Here is a 20,856-nt window from a genome sequence, read left to right on the forward strand (position 1 = left end):
CGTAATTGACCTTGTGATCAGATTTTGGTGATATTTAAGTAGACAAGTCAAAATTTCAAACCCCCTCTTATTGTGTAGGGTACCTGGCCTTCTCTGATGTAATCAGAGTTAGATTTGATTCAGTGATTTTATAAAAAACAGCTAGGAAGCACAATTTAGTAGTGGGTTGCAGAGAAAAAAAATATGCTGGCAGAAAAATCCAATTGACTGATTAAACAGCTCTTCATTTTCTGGATTTATTTTTATGCTAACAAATTTGTTCTCTGAAAAGTGTCCACAAAGCCAAGTCTCTGATTAACACCTTTGTAAGGATGGTTTTTCACCTATTACTAAATTAAACTTGCATCATTGGAAAGGCAGCAAGATGCATCCTCATTTCAATGTCTACTGAAATAATACAAGTTGACACCAGGAAACATTAACGCCACTGCATCCTTGCTGCTTTCTCATGTGGAAGTCTGTTTAATGTGAAAACAAGGTGATATCTAATTAGCACACAGGTAAGGAATTAAGAAAATCTTTATTTAAGGGTGAAGATGTTTCTCACAAAATTGTTGACCCAATGCATCATTGAAATTCAAGCTGGAAAGATGAATTTAATATATCATTTGTACATTTTGTATTGCTCTTCTGGTGACAATGTAGTTTGTTTTTGTCAATTACCATTTTAATAATAGGGTAAAGAAAATGAAGTGGATTTTTGAAAGAAAACAATACTGTCAATATACTATTAAAACAAATTAAAATGGTAAAAGTTATTGTACTTTAAGTAAAAATAAAAGAGACAAAATATCAATCCCAGTTTTGGATTACTTTAATTAACAAACTAAAAAATGCATATAGCAGAGGATAGTTTCAATCTGCCTACCTCTGGGTTATGGGCCCAGCATGCTTCCATTGCTGTACTCTGCTGCACATGTAAGTGCAAGAGATCCTGAAGCACTCACTCATCATGGGAAAGTACCAATGTGTTTCTTCGTTGGTTGATAGAAGAAACATCTTACAAAAACTCTCCAGATTATTGACTTTATTAATTTTTTCTAGGAAACGTTTTAGATGAATGCTTATTAGCCTTTGTCAGTATGTACTTTTGCAAAGTGTCTCTGTGGCGCAATCAGTTAGTATGTACGGCTATTAACCAAAAGGTTGGTGGTTCAATCCCACCCAGGGACCTAATTGACCTTGTTATCAGATTTTGGTGATCTTTAAGTAGACAAGTCAAAATTTCAAACCCCCTGTTATGGTGTAGGGTACCTGGCCTTCTCTGATGTAATCAGAGTTAGATTTGATTCAGTGATTTTATAAAAACAGCTAGGAAGCACAATTTAGCAGTGGGTTGCAGAGAAAAAAAATATGCTGGCAGAAAAATCCAATTGAGTGATTAAACAGCTCTTTATTTTCTGGCTTTATTTTTATGCTAACAAATTTGTTCTCTGAAAGGTGTCCACAAAGCCAAGTCTCTGATTAACACCTTTGTAAGGATGTTTTTTCACCTATTACTAAATTAAACTTGCTTCATTGGAAAGGCAGCAAGATGCATCCTCATTTCAATGTCTACTGAAATAATACAAGTTGACACCAGGAAACATTAACGCCACTGCATCCTTGCTGCTTTCTCATGTGGAAGTCTGTTTAATGCGAAAACAAGGTGATATCTAATTAGCACACAGGTAAGGAATTAAGAAAATCTTTATTTTAGGGTGAAGATGTTTCTCACAAAATCGTTGCCCCAATGCATCATTGAAATTCAAGCTGGAAAGATGATTTTAATATATCACTTGTACATTTTGTATTGCTCTTCTGGTGACAATGTAGTTTGTTTTTGTCAATTACCATTTTAATAATAGGGTAAAGAAAATGAAGTGGATTTTTGAAAGAAAACAATACTGTCAATATACTATTAAAACAAATTAAAATGGTAAAAGTTATTGTACTTTAAGTAAAAATAAAAGAGCCAAAATATCAATCCCAGTTTTGGATTACTTTAATTAACAAAAAAAAAATGCATATAGCAGAGGATAGTTTCAATCTGCCTACCTCTGGGTTATGGGCCCAGCATGCTTCCATTGCAGTACTCTGCTGCACATGTAAGTGCAAGAGATCCTGAAGCACTCACTCATCATGGGAAAGTACCAATGTGTTTCTTCGTTGGTTGATGGAAGAAACATCTTACAAAAACTCTCCAGATTATTGACTTTTTAAAGTTTTTCTAGGAAACGTTTTAGATGAATGCTTATTAGCCCTTGTCGGTATATACTTTTGCAATGTGTCTCTGTGGCGCAATTAGTTAGTGTGTACGGCTATTAACCAAAAGGTTGGTGGTTCAATCCCACCCAGGTACGTAATTGACTTTGTTATCAGATTTTGGTGATCTTTAAGTAGACAAGTCAAAATTTCAAACCCCCTGTTATGGTGTAGGGTACCTGGCCTTCTCTGATGTAATCAGAGTTAGATTTGATTCAGTGATTTTATAAAAACAGCTAGGAAGCACAATTTAGCAGTGGGTTGCAGAGAAAAAGAAATATGCTGGCAGAAAAATCCAATTGAGTGATTAAACAGCTCTTCATTTTCTGGCTTTATTTTTATGCTAACAAATTTGTTCTCTGAAAAGTGTCCACAAAGCAAAGTCTCTGATTAACACCTTTGTAGGGATGGTTTTTCACCTATTACTAAATTAAACTTGCTTCATTGGAAAGGCAGCAAGATGCATCCTCATTTCAATGTCTACTGAAATAATACAGGTTGACACCAGGAAACATTAACGCCACTGCATCCTTGCTGCTTTCTCATGTGGAAGTCTGTTTAATGTGAAAACAAGGTGATATCTAATTAGCACACAGGTAAGGATTTAAGAAAATCTTTATTTAAGGGTGAAGATGTTTCTCACAAAATCGTTGCCCCAATGCATCATTGAAATTCAAGCTGGAAAGATGATTTTAATATATCACTTGTACATTTTGTATTGCTCTTCTGGTGACAATGTAGTTTGTTTTTGTCAATTACCATTTTAATAATAGGGTAAAGAAAATGAAGTGGATTTTTGAAAGAAAACAATACTGTCAATATACTATTAAAACAAATTAAAATGGTAAAAGTTATTGTACTTTAAGTAAAAATAAAAGAGCCAAAATATCAATCCCAGTTTTGGATTACTTTAATTAACAAAAAAAAAATGCATATAGCAGAGGATAGTTTCAATCTGCCTACCTTTGGGTTATGGGTCCAGCATGCTTCCATTGCAGTACTCTGCTGCACATGTAAGTGCAAGAGATCCTGAAGCACTCACTCATCATGGGAAAGTACCAATGTGTTTATTCGTTGGTTGATGGAAGAAACATCTTACAAAAACTCTCCAGATTATTGATTTTTTAATGTTTTTCTTGGAAATGTTCTAGATGTATGCTTATTAGCCTTTGTCAGTATGTACTTTTTGCAAAGTGTCTCTGTGGCGCAATCGGTTAGTGTGTTCGGCTATTAACCAAAAGGTTGGTGGTTCAATCCCACCCAGGGACGTAATTGACCTTGTGATCAGATTTTGGTGATATTTAAGTAGACAAGTCAAAATTTCAAACCCCCTCTTATTGTGTAGGGTACCTGGCATTCTCTGATGTAATCAGAGTTAGATTTGATTCAGTGATTTTATAAAAAACAGCTAGGAAGCACAATTTAGCAGTGGGTTGCAGAGAAAAAAAATATGCTGGCAGAAAAATCCAATGGAGTGATTAAACAGCTCTTCATTTTCTGGCTTTATTTTTATGCTAACAAATTTGTTCTCTGAAAAGTGTCCACAAAGCCAAGTCTCTGATTAACACCTTTGTAAGGATGGTTTTTCACCTATTACTAAATTAAACTTGCTTCATTGGAAAGGCAGCAAGATGCATCCTCATTTCAATGTCTACTGAAATAATACAAGTTGACACCAGGAAACATTAACGCCACTGCATCCTTGCTGCTTTCTCATGTGGAAGTCTGTTTAATATGAAAACAAGGTGATATCTAATTAGCACACAGGTAAGGAATTAAGAAAATCTTTATTTAAGGGTGAAGATGTTTCTCACAAAATCGTTGCCCCAATGCATCATTGAAATTCAAGCTGGAAATATGATTTTAATATATCACTTGTACATTTTGTATTGCTCTTCTGGTGACAATGTAGCTTGTTTTTGTCAATTACCATTTTAATAATAGGGTAAAGAAAATGAAGTGGATTTTTGAAAGAAAACAATACTGTCAATATACTATTAAAACAAATTAAAATGGTAAAAGTTATTGTACTTTAAGTAAAAATAAAAGAGCCAAAATATCAATCCCAGTTTTGGATTACTTTAATTAACAAAAAAAAAATGCATATAGCAGAGGATAGTTTCAATCTGCCTACCTCTGGGTTATGGGCCCAGCATGCTTCCATTGCAGTACTCTGCTGCACATGTAAGTGCAAGAGATCCTGAAGCACTCACTCATCATGGGAAAGTACCAATGTGTTTCTTCGTTGGTTGATGGAAGAAACATCTTACAAAAACTCTCCAGATTATTGACTTTTTAAAGTTTTTCTAGGAAACGTTTTAGATGAATGCTTATTAGCCCTTGTCGGTATATACTTTTGCAATGTGTCTCTGTGGCGCAATTAGTTAGTGTGTACGGCTATTAACCAAAAGGTTGGTGGTTCAATCCCACCCAGGTACGTAATTGACTTTGTTATCAGATTTTGGTGATCTTTAAGTAGACAAGTCAAAATTTCAAACCCCCTGTTATGGTGTAGGGTACCTGGCCTTCTCTGATGTAATCAGAGTTAGATTTGATTCAGTGATTTTATAAAAACAGCTAGGAAGCACAATTTAGCAGTGGGTTGCAGAGAAAAAGAAATATGCTGGCAGAAAAATCCAATTGAGTGATTAAACAGCTCTTCATTTTCTGGCTTTATTTTTATGCTAACAAATTTGTTCTCTGAAAAGTGTCCACAAAGCAAAGTCTCTGATTAACACCTTTGTAGGGATGGTTTTTCACCTATTACTAAATTAAACTTGCTTCATTGGAAAGGCAGCAAGATGCATCCTCATTTCAATGTCTACTGAAATAATACAGGTTGACACCAGGAAACATTAACGCCACTGCATCCTTGCTGCTTTCTCATGTGGAAGTCTGTTTAATGTGAAAACAAGGTGATATCTAATTAGCACACAGGTAAGGATTTAAGAAAATCTTTATTTAAGGGTGAAGATGTTTCTCACAAAATCGTTGCCCCAATGCATCATTGAAATTCAAGCTGGAAAGATGATTTTAATATATCACTTGTACATTTTGTATTGCTCTTCTGGTGACAATGTAGTTTGTTTTTGTCAATTACCATTTTAATAATAGGGTAAAGAAAATGAAGTGGATTTTTGAAAGAAAACAATACTGTCAATATACTATTAAAACAAATTAAAATGGTAAAAGTTATTGTACTTTAAGTAAAAATAAAAGAGCCAAAATATCAATCCCAGTTTTGGATTACTTTAATTAACAAAAAAAAAATGCATATAGCAGAGGATAGTTTCAATCTGCCTACCTTTGGGTTATGGGTCCAGCATGCTTCCATTGCAGTACTCTGCTGCACATGTAAGTGCAAGAGATCCTGAAGCACTCACTCATCATGGGAAAGTACCAATGTGTTTATTCGTTGGTTGATGGAAGAAACATCTTACAAAAACTCTCCAGATTATTGATTTTTTAATGTTTTTCTTGGAAATGTTCTAGATGTATGCTTATTAGCCTTTGTCAGTATGTACTTTTTGCAAAGTGTCTCTGTGGCGCAATCGGTTAGTGTGTTCGGCTATTAACCAAAAGGTTGGTGGTTCAATCCCACCCAGGGACGTAATTGACCTTGTGATCAGATTTTGGTGATATTTAAGTAGACAAGTCAAAATTTCAAACCCCCTCTTATTGTGTAGGGTACCTGGCATTCTCTGATGTAATCAAAGTTAGATTTGATTCAGTGATTTTATAAAAAACAGCTAGGAAGCACAATTTAGTAGTGGGTTGCAGAGAAAAAAAATATGCTGGCAGAAAAATCCAATTGAGTGATTAAACAGCTCTTCATTTTCTGGATTTATTTTTATGCTAACAAATTTGTTCTCTGAAAAGTGTCCACAAAGCCAAGTCTCTGATTAACACCTTTGTAAGGATGGTTTTTCACCTATTACTAAATTAAACTTGCACCATTGGAAAGGCAGCAAGATGCATCCTCATTTCAATGTCTACTGAAATAATACAAGTTGACACCAGGAAACATTAACGCCACTGCATCCTTGCTGCTTTCTCATGTGGAAGTCTGTTTAATGTGAAAACAAGGTGATATCTAATTAGCACACAGGTAAGGAATTAAGAAAATCTTTATTTAAGGGTGAAGATGTTTCTCACAAAATTGTTGACCCAATGCATCATTGAAATTCAAGCTGGAAAGATGAATTTAATATATCATTTGTACATTTTGTATTGCTCTTCTGGTGACAATGTAGTTTGTTTTTGTCAATTACCATTTTAATAATAGGGTAAAGAAAATGAAGTGGATTTTTGAAAGAAAACAATACTGTCAATATACTATTAAAACAAATTAAAATGGTAAAAGTTATTGTACTTTAAGTAAAAATAAAAGAGACAAAATATCAATCCCAGTTTTGGATTACTTTAATTAACAAACAAAAAAATGCATATAGCAGAGGATAGTTTCAATCTGCCTACCTCTGGGTTATGGGCCCAGCATGCTTCCATTGCTGTACTCTGCTGCACATGTAAGTGCAAGAGATCCTGAAGCACTCACTCATCATGGGAAAGTACCAATGTGTTTCTTCGTTGGTTGATAGAAGAAACATCTTACAAAAACTCTCCAGATTATTGACTTTATTAATTTTTTCTAGGAAACGTTTTAGATGAATGCTTATTAGCCTTTGTCAGTATGTACTTTTGCAAAGTGTCTCTGTGGCGCAATCAGTTAGTATGTACGGCTATTAACCAAAAGGTTGGTGGTTCAATCCCACCCAGGGACCTAATTGACCTTGTTATCAGATTTTGGTGATCTTTAAGTAGACAAGTCAAAATTTCAAACCCCCTGTTATGGTGTAGGGTACCTGGCCTTCTCTGATGTAATCAGAGTTAGATTTGATTCAGTGATTTTATAAAAACAGCTAGGAAGCACAATTTAGCAGTGGGTTGCAGAGAAAAAAAATATGCTGGCAGAAAAATCCAATTGAGTGATTAAACAGCTCTTTATTTTCTGGCTTTATTTTTATGCTAACAAATTTGTTCTCTGAAAGGTGTCCACAAAGCCAAGTCTCTGATTAACACCTTTGTAAGGATGGTTTTTCACCTATTACTAAATTAAACTTGCTTCATTGGAAAGGCAGCAAGATGCATCCTCATTTCAATGTCTACTGAAATAATACAAGTTGACACCAGGAAACATTAACGCCACTGCATCCTTGCTGCTTTCTCATGTGGAAGTCTGTTTAATGCGAAAACAAGGTGATATCTAATTAGCACACAGGTAAGGAATTAAGAAAATCTTTATTTTAGGGTGAAGATGTTTCTCACAAAATCGTTGCCCCAATGCATCATTGAAATTCAAGCTGGAAAGATGATTTTAATATATCACTTGTACATTTTGTATTGCTCTTCTGGTGACAATGTAGTTTGTTTTTGTCAATTACCATTTTAATAATAGGGTAAAGAAAATGAAGTGGATTTTTGAAAGAAAACAATACTGTCAATATACTATTAAAACAAATTAAAATGGTAAAAGTTATTGTACTTTAAGTAAAAATAAAAGAGCCAAAATATCAATCCCAGTTTTGGATTACTTTAATTAACAAAAAAAAAAATGCATATAGCAGAGGATAGTTTCAATCTGCCTACCTCTGGGTTATGGGCCCAGCATGCTTCCATTGCAGTACTCTGCTGCACATGTAAGTGCAAGAGATCCTGAAGCACTCACTCATCATGGGAAAGTACCAATGTGTTTCTTCGTTGGTTGATGGAAGAAACATCTTACAAAAACTCTCCAGATTATTGACTTTTTAAAGTTTTTCTAGGAAACGTTTTAGATGAATGCTTTTTAGCCCTTGTCGGTATATACTTTTGCAATGTGTCTCTGTGGCGCAATTAGTTAGTGTGTACGGCTATTAACCAAAAGGTTGGTGGTTCAATCCCACCCAGGTACGTAATTGACCTTGTTATCAGATTTTGGTGATCTTTAAGTAGACAAGTCAAAATTTCAAACCCCCTGTTATGGTGTAGGGTACCTGGCCTTCTCTGATGTAATCAGAGTTAGATTTGATTCAGTGATTTTATAAAAACAGCTAGGAAGCACAATTTAGCAGTGGGTTGCAGAGAAAAAGAAATATGCTGGCAGAAAAATCCAATTGAGTGATTAAACAGCTCTTCATTTTCTGGCTTTATTTTTATGCTAACAAATTTGTTCTCTGAAAAGTGTCCACAAAGCAAAGTCTCTGATTAACACCTTTGTAGGGATGGTTTTTCACCTATTACTAAATTAAACTTGCTTCATTGGAAAGGCAGCAAGATGCATCCTCATTTCAATGTCTACTGAAATAATACAGGTTGACACCAGGAAACATTAACGCCACTGCATCCTTGCTGCTTTCTCATGTGGAAGTCTGTTTAATGTGAAAACAAGGTGATATCTAATTAGCACACAGGTAAGGATTTAAGAAAATCTTTATTTAAGGGTGAAGATGTTTCTCACAAAATCGTTGCCCCAATGCATCATTGAAATTCAAGCTGGAAAGATGATTTTAATATATCACTTGTACATTTTGTATTGCTCTTCTGGTGACAATGTAGTTTGTTTTTGTCAATTACCATTTTAATAATAGGGTAAAGAAAATGAAGTGGATTTTTGAAAGAAAACAATACTGTCAATATACTATTAAAACAAATTAAAATGGTAAAAGTTATTGTACTTTAAGTAAAAATAAAAGAGCCAAAATATCAATCCCAGTTTTGGATTACTTTAATTAACAAAAAAAAATGCATATAGCAGAGGATAGTTTCAATCTGCCTACCTTTGGGTTATGGGTCCAGCATGCTTCCATTGCAGTACTCTGCTGCACATGTAAGTGCAAGAGATCCTGAAGCACTCACTCATCATGGGAAAGTACCAATGTGTTTATTCGTTGGTTGATGGAAGAAACATCTTACAAAAACTCTCCAGATTATTGATTTTTTAATGTTTTTCTAGGAAATGTTCTAGATGTATGCTTATTAGCCTTTGTCAGCATGTACTTTTTGCAAAGTGTCTCTGTGGCGCAATCGGTTAGTGTGTTCGGCTATTACCCAAAAGGTTGGTGGTTCAATCCCACCCAGGGACGTAATTGACCTTGTGATCAGATTTTGGTGATATTTAAGTAGACTAGTCAAAATTTCAAACCCCCTCTTATTGTGTAGGGTACCTGGCCTTCTCTGATGTAATCAGAGTTAGATTTGATTCAGTGATTTTATAAAAAACAGCTAGGAAGCACAATTTAGTAGTGGGTTGCAGAGAAAAAAAATATGCTGGCAGAAAAATCCAATTGAGTGATTAAACAGCTCTTCATTTTCTGGATTTATTTTTATGCTAACAAATTTGTTCTCTGAAAAGTGTCCACAAAGCCAAGTCTCTGATTAACACCTTTGTAAGGATGGTTTTTCACCTATTACTAAATTAAACTTGCACCATTGGAAAGGCAGCAAGATGCATCCTCATTTCAATGTCTACTGAAATAATACAAGTTGACACCAGGAAACATTAACGCCACTGCATCCTTGCTGCTTTCTCATGTGGAAGTCTGTTTAATGTGAAAACAAGGTGATATCTAATTAGCACACAGGTAAGGAATTAAGAAAATCTTTATTTAAGGGTGAAGATGTTTCTCACAAAATTGTTGACCCAATGCATCATTGAAATTCAAGCTGGAAAGATGAATTTAATATATCATTTGTACATTTTGTATTGCTCTTCTGGTGACAATGTAGTTTGTTTTTGTCAATTACCATTTTAATAATAGGGTAAAGAAAATGAAGTGGATTTTTGAAAGAAAACAATACTGTCAATATACTATTAAAACAAATTAAAATGGTAAAAGTTATTGTACTTTAAGTAAAAATAAAAGAGACAAAATATCAATCCCAGTTTTGGATTACTTTAATTAACAAACAAAAAAATGCATATAGCAGAGGATAGTTTCAATCTGCCTACCTCTGGGTTATGGGCCCAGCATGCTTCCATTGCTGTACTCTGCTGCACATGTAAGTGCAAGAGATCCTGAAGCACTCACTCATCATGGGAAAGTACCAATGTGTTTCTTCGTTGGTTGATAGAAGAAACATCTTACAAAAACTCTCCAGATTATTGACTTTATTAATTTTTTCTAGGAAACGTTTTAGATGAATGCTTATTAGCCTTTGTCAGTATGTACTTTTGCAAAGTGTCTCTGTGGCGCAATCAGTTAGTATGTACGGCTATTAACCAAAAGGTTGGTGGTTCAATCCCACCCAGGGACCTAATTGACCTTGTTATCAGATTTTGGTGATCTTTAAGTAGACAAGTCAAAATTTCAAACCCCCTGTTATGGTGTAGGGTACCTGGCCTTCTCTGATGTAATCAGAGTTAGATTTGATTCAGTGATTTTATAAAAACAGCTAGGAAGCACAATTTAGCAGTGGGTTGCAGAGAAAAAAAATATGCTGGCAGAAAAATCCAATTGAGTGATTAAACAGAAAAACTTTAAAAAGTCAATAATCTGGAGAGTTTTTGTAAGATGTTTCTTCCATCAACCAACGAAGAAACACATTGGTACTTTCCCATGATGAGTGAGTGCTTCAGGATCTCTTGAACTTACATGTGCAGCAGAGTACTGCAATGGAAGCATGCTGGGCTCATAACCGAGAGGTAGGCAGATTGAAACTATCCTCTGCTATATGCATTTTTTTTTTGTTAATTAAAGTAATCCAAAACTGGGATTGATATTTTGTCTCTTTTATTTTTACTTAAAGTACAATAACTTTTACCATTTTAATTTGTTTTAATAGTATATTGACAGTATTGTTTTCTTTCAAAAATCCACTTCATTTTCTTTACCCTATTATTAAAATGGTAATTGACAAAAACAAACTACATTGTCACCAGAAGAGCAATACAAAATGTACAAGTGATATATTAAAATCATCTTTCCAGCTTGAATTTCAATGATGCATTGGGGCAACGATTTTGTGAGAAACATCTTCACCCTTAAATAAAGATTTTCTTAATTCCTTACCTGTGTGCTAATTAGATATCACCTTGTTTTCACATTAAACAGACTTCCACATGAGAAAGCAGCAAGGATGCAGTGGCGTTAATGTTTCCTGGTGTCAACCTGTATTATTTCAGTAGACATTGAAATGAGGATGCATCTTGCTGCCTTTCCAATGAAGCAAGTTTAATTTAGTAATAGGTGAAAAACCATCCTTACAAAGGTGTTAATCAGAGACTTGGCTTTGTGGACACTTTTCAGAGAACAAATTTGTTAGCATAAAAATAAAGCCAGAAAATAAAGAGCTGTTTAATCACTCAATTGGATTTTTCTGCCAGCATATTTTTTTTCTCTGCAACCCACTGCTAAATTGTGCTTCCTAGCTGTTTTTATAAAATCACTGAATCAAATCTAACTCTGATTACATCAGAGAAGGCCAGGTACCCTACACCATAACAGGGGGTTTGAAATTTTGACTTGTCTACTTAAAGATCACCAAAATCTGATAACAAGGTCAATTAGGTCCCTGGGTGCGATTGAACCACCAACCTTTTGGTTAATAGCCGTACATACTAACTGATTGCGCCACAGAGACACTTTGCAAAAGTCCATACTGACAAAGGCTAATAAGCATTCATCTAAAACGTTTCCTAGAAAAACTTTAAAAAGTCAATAATCTGGAGAGTTTTTGTAAGATGTTTCTTCCATTAACCAACGAAGAAACACATTGGTACTTTCCCATGATGAGTGAGTGCTTCAGGATCTCTTGAACTTACATGTGCAGCAGAGTACTGCAATGGAAGCATGCTGGGCCCATAACCCAGAGGTAGGCAGATTGAAACTATCCTCTGCTATATGCATTTTTTTTGTTAATTAAAGTAATCCAAAACTGGGATTGATATTTTGTCTCTTTTATTTTTACTTAAAGTACAATAACTTTTACCATTTTAATTTGTTTTAATAGTATATTGACAGTATTGTTTTCTTTCAAAAATCCACTTCATTTTCTTTACCCTATTATTAAAATGGTAATTGACAAAAACAAACTACATTGTCACCAGAAGAGCAATACAAAATGTACAAGTGATATATTAAAATCATCTTTCCAGCTTGAATTTCAATGATGCATTGGGTCAACAATTTTGTGAGAAACATCTTCTCCCTTAAATAAAGATTTTCTTAATTCCTTACCTGTGTGCTAATTAGATATCACCTTGTTTTCACATTAAACAGACTTCCACATGAGAAAGCAGCAAGGATGCAGTGGCGTTAATGTTTCCTGGTGTCAACTTGTATTATTTCAGTACACATTGAAATGAGGATGCATCTTGCTGCCTTTCCAATGAAGCAAGTTTAATTTAGTAATAGGTGAAAAACCATCCTTACAAAGGTGTTAATCAGAGACTTGGCTTTGTGGACACTTTTCAGAGAACAAATTTGTTAGCATAAAAATAAAGCCAGAAAATGAAGAGCTGTTTAATCACTCAATTGGATTTTTTTGCCAGCATATTTCTTTTTCTCTGCAACCCACTGCTAAATTGTGCTTCCTAGCTGTTTTTTATAAAATCACTGAATCAAATCTAACTCTGATTACATCAAAGAAGGCCATGTACCCTACACCATAAGAGGAGGTTTGAAATTTTGACTTGTCTACTTAAATATCACCAAAATCTGATCACAAGGTTAATTACGTCCCTGGGTGGGATTGAACCACCAACCTTTTGGTTAATAGCCAAACACACTAACCGATTGCGCCACAGAGACACTTTGCAAAAGTCCATACTGACAAAGGCTAATAAGCATTCATCTAAAACGTTTCCTAGAAAAACTTTAAAAAGTCAATAATCTGGAGAGTTTTTGTAAGATGTTTCTTCCATCAACCAACGAAGAAACACATTGGTACTTTCCCATGATGAGTGAGTGCTTCAGGATCTCTTGCACTTACATGTGCAGCAGAGTACTGCAATGGAAGCATGCTGGGCCCATAACCCAGAGGTAGGCAGATTGAAACTATCCTCTGCTATATGCATTTTTTTTGTTAATTAAAGTAATCCAAAACTGGGATTGATATTTTGTCTCTTTTATTTTTACTTAAAGTACAATAACTTTTACCATTTTAATTTGTTTTAATAGTATATTGACAGTATTGTTTTCTTTCAAAAATCCACTTCATTTTCTTTACCCTATTATTAAAATGGTAATTGACAAAAACAAACTACATTGTCACCAGAAGAGCAATACAAAATGTACAAGTGATATATTAAAATCATCTTTCCAGCTTGAATTTCAATGATGCATTGGGTCAACAATTTTGTGAGAAACATCTTCACCCTTAAATAAAGATTTTCTTAATTCCTTACCTGTGTGCTAATTAGATATCACCTTGTTTTCACATTAAACAGACTTCCACATGAGAATGCAGCAAGGATGCAGTGGCGTTAATGTTTCCTGGTGTCAACCTGTATTATTTCAGTAGACATTGAAATGAGGATACATCTTGCTGCCTTTCCAATGAAGCAAGTTTCATTTAGTAATAGGTGAAAAACCATCCCTACAAAGGTGTTAATCAGAGACTTGGCTTTGTGGACACTTTTCAGAGAACAAATTTGTTAGCATAAAAATAAAGCCAGAAAATGAAGAGCTGTTTAATCACGCAATTTGATTTTTTTGCCAGCATATTTCTTTTTCTCTGCAACCCAATGCTAAATTGTGCTTCCTAGATGTTTTTATAAAATCACTGAATCAAATCTAACTCTGATTACATCAGAGAAGGCCAGGTACCCTACACCATAACAGGGGGTATGAAATTTGACTTGTCTACTTAAAGATCACCAAAATCTGATAACAAGGTCAATTACGTCCCTGAGTGGGATTGAACCACCAACCTTTTGGTTAATAGCCGTACACACTAACTGATTGCGCCACAGAGACACTTTGCAAAAGTACATACTGACAAATGCTAATAAGCATTCATCTAAAACGTTTCCTAGAAAAACTTAAAAAAGTCAATAATCTGGAGAGTTTTTGTAAGATGTTTCTTCTATCAACCAACGAAGAAACACATTGGTACTTTCCCATGATGAGTGAGTGCTTCAGGATCTCTTGCACTTACATGTGCAGCAGAGTACAGCAATGGAAGCATGCTGGGCCCATAACCCAGAGGTAGGCAGATTGAAACTATCCTCTGCTATATGCATTTTTTTTGTTTGTTAATTAAAGTAATCCAAAACTGGGATTGATATTTTGGCTCTTTTATTTTTACTTAAAGTACAATAACTTTTACCATTTTAATTTGTTTTAATAGTATATTGACAGTATTGTTTTCTTTCAAAAATCCACTTCATTTTCTTTACCCTATTATTAAAATGGTAATTGACAAAAACAAACTACATTGTCACCAGAAGAGCAATACAAAATGTACAAGTGATATATTAAAATCATCTTTCCAGCTTGAATTTCAATGATGCATTGGGGCAACGATTTTGTGAGAAACATCTTCACCCTTAAATAAAGATTTTCTTAATTCCTTACCTGTGTGCTAATTAGATATCACCTTGTTTTCACATTAAACAGACTTCCACATGAGAAAGCAGCAAGGATGCAGTGGCGTTAATGTTTCCTGGTGTCAACCTGTATTAGTTCAGTAGACATTGAAATGAGGATGCATCTTGCTGCCTTTCCAATGAAGCAAGTTTAATTTAGTAATAGGTGAAAAACCATCCTTACAAAGGTGTTAATCAGAGACTTGGCTTTGTGGACACTTTTCAGAGAACAAATTTGTTAGCATAAAAATAAAGCCAGAAAATAAAGAGCTGTTTAATCACTCAATTGGATTTTTCTGCCAGCATATTTTTTTTCTCTGCAACCCACTGCTAAATTGTGCTTCCTAGCTGTTTTTATAAAATCACTGAATCAAATCTAACTCTGATTACATCAGAGAAGGCCAGGTACCCTACACCATAACAGGGGGTTTGAAATTTTGACTTGTCTACTTAAAGATCACCAAAATCTGATAACAAGGTCAATTAGGTCCCTGGGTGCGATTGAACCACCAACCTTTTGGTTAATAGCCGTACATACTAACTGATTGCGCCACAGAGACACTTTGCGAAAGTCTATACTGACAAAGGCTAATAAGCATTCATCTAAAACGTTTCCTAGAAAAACTTTAAAAAGTCAATAATCTGGAGAGTTTTTGTAAGATGTTTCTTCCATTAACCAACGAAGAAACACATTGGTACTTTCCCATGATGAGTGAGTGCTTCAGGATCTCTTGAACTTACATGTGCAGCAGAGTACTGCAATGGAAGCATGCTGGGCCCATAACCCAGAGGTAAGCAGATTGAAACTATCCTCTGCTATATGCATTTTTTTTGTTAATTAAAGTAATCCAAAACTGGGATTGATATTTTGTCTCTTTTATTTTTACTTAAAGTACAATAACTTTTACCATTTTAATTTGTTTTAATAGTATATTGACAGTATTGTTTTCTTTCAAAAATCCACTTCATTTTCTTTACCCTATTATTAAAATGGTAATTGACAAAAACAAACTACATTGTCACCAGAAGAGCAATACAAAATGTACAAGTGATATATTAAAATCATCTTTCCAGCTTGAATTTCAATGATGCATTGGGTCAACAATTTTGTGAGAAACATCTTCTCCCTTAAATAAAGATTTTCTTAATTCCTTACCTGTGTGCTAATTAGATATCACCTTGTTTTCACATTAAACAGACTTCCACATGAGAAAGCAGCAAGGATGCAGTGGCATTAATGTTTCCTGGTGTCAACTTGTATTATTTCAGTAGACATTGAAATGAGGATGCATCTTGCTGCCTTTCCAATGAAGCAAGTTTAATTTAGTAATAGGTGAAAAACCATCCTTACAAAGGTGTTAATCAGAGACTTGGCTTTGTGGACACTTTTCAGAGAACAAATTTGTTAGCATAAAAATAAAGCCAGAAAATAAAGAGCTGTTTAATCACTCAATTGGATTTTTCTGCCAGCATATTTTTTTTCTCTGCAACCCACTGCTAAATTGTGCTTCCTAGCTGTTTTTATAAAATCACTGAATCAAATCTAACTCTGATTAAGTAGACAAGTCAAAATTTCAAACCCCCTGTTATGGTGTAGGGTACCTGGCCTTCTCTGATGTAATCAGAGTTAGATTTGATTCAGTGATTTTATAAAAAACATCTAGGAAGCACAATTTAGCAGTGGGTTGCAGAGAAAAAGAAATATGCTGGCAAAAAAATCAAATTGCGTGATTAAACAGCTCTTCATTTTCTGGCTTTATTTTTATGCTAACAAATTTGTTCTCTGAAAAGTGTCCACAAAGCCAAGTCTCTGATTAACACCTTTGTAGGGATGGTTTTTCACCTATTACTAAATTAAACTTGCTTCATTGGAAAGGCAGCAAGATGTATCCTCATTTCAATGTCTACTGAAATAATACAGGTTGACACCAGGAAACATTAACGCCACTGCATCCTTGCTGCTTTCTCATGTGGAAGTCTGTTTAATGTGAAAACAAGGTGATATCTAATTAGCACACAGGTAAGGAATTAAGAAAATCTTTATTTAAGGGTGAAGATGTTTCTCACAAAATTGTTGACCCAATGCATCATTGAAATTCAAGCTGGAAAGATGATTTTAATATATCACTTGTACATTTTGTATTGCTCTTCTGGTGACAATGTAGTTTGTTTTTGTCAATTACCATTTTAATAATAGGGTAAAGAAAATGAAGTTGATTTTTGAAAGAAAACAATACTGTCAATATACTATTAAAACAAATTAAAATGGTAAAAGTTATTGTACTTTAAGTAAAAATAAAAGAGACAAAATATCAATCCCAGTTTTGGATTACTTTAATTAACAAAAAAAATGCATATAGCAGAGGATAGTTTCAATCTGCCTACCTCTGGGTTATGGGCCCAGCATGCTTCCATTGCAGTACTCTGCTGCACATGTAAGTGCAAGAGATCCTGAAGCACTCACTCATCATGGGAAAGTACCAATGTGTTTCTTCGTTGGTTGATGGAAGAAACATCTTACAAAAACTCTCCAGATTATTGACTTTTTAAAGTTTTTCTAGGAAACGTTTTAGATGAATGCTTATTAGCCTTTGTCAGTATGGACTTTTGCAAAGTGTCTCTGTGGCGCAATCGGTTAGTGTGTTTGGCTATTAACCAAAATGTTGGTGGTTCAATCCCACTCAGGGACGTAATTAACCTTGTGATCAGATTTTGGTGATATTTAAGGAGACAAGTCAAAATTTCAAACCTCCTCTTATGGTGTAGGGTACATGGCCTTCTCTGATGTAATCAGAGTTAGATTTGATTCAGTGATTTTATAAAAAACAGCTAGGAAGCACAATTTAGCAGTGGGTTGCAGAGAAAAAAAATATGCTGGCAGAAAAATCCAATCGAGTGATTAAACAGCTCTTCATTTTCTGGCTTTATTTTTATGCTAACAAATTTGTTCTCTGAAAAGTGTCCACAAAGCCAAGTCTCTGATTAACACCTTTGTAAGGATGGTTTTTCACCTATTACTAAATTAAACTTGCTTCATTGGAAAGGCAGCAAGATGCATCCTCATTTCAATGTCTACTGAAATAATACAAGTTGACACCAGGAAACATTAACGCCACTGCATCCTTGCTGCTTTCTCATGTGGAAGTCTGTTTAATGTGAAAACAAGGTGATATCTAATTAGCACACAGGTAAGGAATTAAGAAAATCTTTATTTAAGGGTGAAGATGTTTCTCACAAAATTGTTGACCCAATGCAACATTGAAATTCAAGCTGGAAAGATGATTTTAATATATCACTTGTACATTTTGTATTGCTCTTCTGGTGACAATGTAGTTTGTTTTTGTCAATTACCATTTTAATAATAGGGTAAAGAAAATGAAGTGGATTTTTGAAAGAAAACAATACTGTCAATATACTATTAAAACAAATTAAAATGGTAAAAGTTATTGTACTTTAAGTAAAAATAAAAGAGACAAAATATCATTCCCAGTTTTGGATTACTTTAATTAACAAAAAAAAAAATGCATATAGCAGAGGATAGTTTCAATCTGCCTACCTCTCGGTTATGGGCCCAGCATGCTTCCATTGCAGTACTCTGCTGCACATGTAAGTTCAAGCGATCCTGAAGCACTCACTCATCATGGGAAAGTACCAATGTGTTTCTTCGTTGGTTGATGGAAGAAACATCTTACAAAAACTCTCCAGATTATTGACTTTTTAAAGTTTTTCTAGGAAACGTTTTAGATGAATGCTTATTAGCCTTTGTCAGTATGGACTTTTTGCAAAGTGTCTCTGTGGCGCAATCAGTTAGTGTGTACGGCTATTAACCAAAAGGTTGGTGGTTCAATCCCACCCAGGGACCTAATTGACCTTGTTATCAGATTTTGGTGATCTTTAAGTAGACAAGTCAAAATTTCAAACCCCCTGTTATGGTGTAGGGTACCTGGCCTTCTCTGATGTAATCAGAGTTAGATTTGATTCAGTGATTTTATAAAAACAGCTAGGAAGCACAATTTAGCAGTGGGTTGCAGAGAAAAAAAATATGCTGGCAGAAAAATCCAATTGAGTGATTAAACAGCTTTTTATTTTCTGGCTTTATTTTTATGCTAACAAATTTGTTCTCTGAAAAGTGTCCACAAAGCCAAGTCTCTGATTAACACCTTTGTAAGGATGGTTTTTCACCTATTACTAAATTAAACTTGCTTCATTGGAAAGGCAGCAAGATGCATCCTCATTTCAATGTCTACTGAAATAATACAGGTTGACACCAGGAAACATTAACGCCACTGCATCCTTGCTGCTTTCTCATGTGGAAGTCTGTTTAATGTGAAAACAAGGTGATATCTAATTAGCACACAGGTAAGGAATTAAGAAAATCTTTATTTAAGGGTGAAGATGTTTCTCACAAAATCGTTGCCCCAATGCATCATTGAAATTCAAGCTGGAAAGATGATTTTAATATATCACTTGTACATTTTGTATTGCTCTTCTGGTGACAATGTAGTTTGTTTTTGTCAATTACCATTTTAATAATAGGGTAAAGAAAATTAAGTGGATTTTTGAAAGAAAACAATACTGTCAATATACTATTAAAACAAATTAAAATGGTAAAAGTTATTGTACTTTAAGTAAAAATAAAAGAGCCAAAATATCAATCCCAGTTTTGGATTACTTTAATTAACAAACAAAAAAATGCATATAGCAGAGGATAGTTTCAATCTGCCTACCTCTGGGTTATGGGCCCAGCATGCTTCCATTGCTGTACTCTGCTGCACATGTAAGTGCAAGAGATCCTGAAGCACTCACTCATCATGGGAAAGTACCAATGTGTTTCTTCGTTGGTTGATAGAAGAAACATCTTACAAAAACTCTCCAGATTATTGACTTTTTTAAGTTTTTCTAGGAAACGTTTTAGATGAATGCTTATTAGCATTTGTCAGTAAGTACTTTTTGCAAAGTGTCTCTGTGGCGCAATCAGTTAGTGTGTACGGCTATTAACCAAAAGGTTGGTGGTTCAATCCCACCCAGGGACGTAATTGACATTGTTATCAGATTTTGGTGATCTTTAAGTAGACAAGTCAAATTTCATACCCCCTGTTATGGTGTAGGGTACCTGGCCTTCTCTGATGTAATCAGAGTTAGATTTGATTCAGTGATTTTATAAAAACATCTAGGAAGCACAATTTAGCAGTGGGTTGCAGAGAAAAAAAATATGCTGGCAGAAAAATCCAATTGAGTGATTAAACAGCTCTTCATTTTCTGGCTTTATTTTTATGCTAACAAATTTGTTCTCTGAAAAGTGTCCACAAAGCCAAGTCTCTGATTAACACCTTTGTAAGGATGGTTTTTCACCTATTACTAAATTAAACTTGCTTCATTGGAAAGGCAGCAAGATGCATCCTCATTTCAATGTCTACTGAAATAATACAAGTTGACACCAGGAAACATTAACGCCACTGCATCCTTGCTGCTTTCTCATGTGGAAGTCTGTTTAATGTGAAAACAAGGTGATATCTAATTAGCACACAGGTAAGGAATTAAGAAAATCTTTATTTAAGGGTGAAGATGTTTCTCACAAAATCGTTGCCCCAATGCATCATTGAAATTCAAGCTGGAAAGATGATTTTAATATATCACTTGTACATTTTGTATTGCTCTTCTGGTGACAATGTAGTTTGTTTTTGTCAATTACCATTTTAATAATAGGGTAAAGAAAATGAAGTGGATTTTTGAAAGAAAACAATACTGTCAATATACTATTAAAACAAATTAAAATGGTAAAAGTTATTGTACTTAAAGTAAAAATAAAAGAGACAAAATATCAATCCCAGTTTTGGATTACTTTAATTAACAAACAAAAAAATGCATATAGCAGAGGATAGTTTCAATCTGCCTACCTCTGGGTTATGGGCCCAGCATGCTTCCATTGCAGTACTCTGCTGCACATGTAAGTGCAAGAGATCCTGAAGCACTCACTCATCATGGGAAAGTACCAATGTGTTTCTTCGTTGGTTGATGGAAGAAACATCTTACAAAAACTCTCCAGA

The 20,856-nt window shown here is 34.5% G+C and overlaps 1 non-coding gene across 1 annotated transcript; it reads right to left on the bottom strand.

Annotated features, from left to right (window-relative positions):
• Positions 1–12,957: 12,957 nt before the first annotated feature.
• On the bottom strand, positions 12,958–13,031 carry TRNAN-AUU (transfer RNA asparagine (anticodon AUU)). Its single transcript has one exon. It is a non-coding gene; the product is annotated as a tRNA-Asn (tRNA).
• Positions 13,032–20,856: the final 7,825 nt, after the last annotated feature.

This window comes from Pseudophryne corroboree, unplaced genomic scaffold, assembly GCF_028390025.1.
Source record: "Pseudophryne corroboree isolate aPseCor3 unplaced genomic scaffold, aPseCor3.hap2 scaffold_1200, whole genome shotgun sequence".
NCBI classification, from domain to species: Eukaryota; Metazoa; Chordata; class Amphibia; order Anura; family Myobatrachidae; genus Pseudophryne; species Pseudophryne corroboree.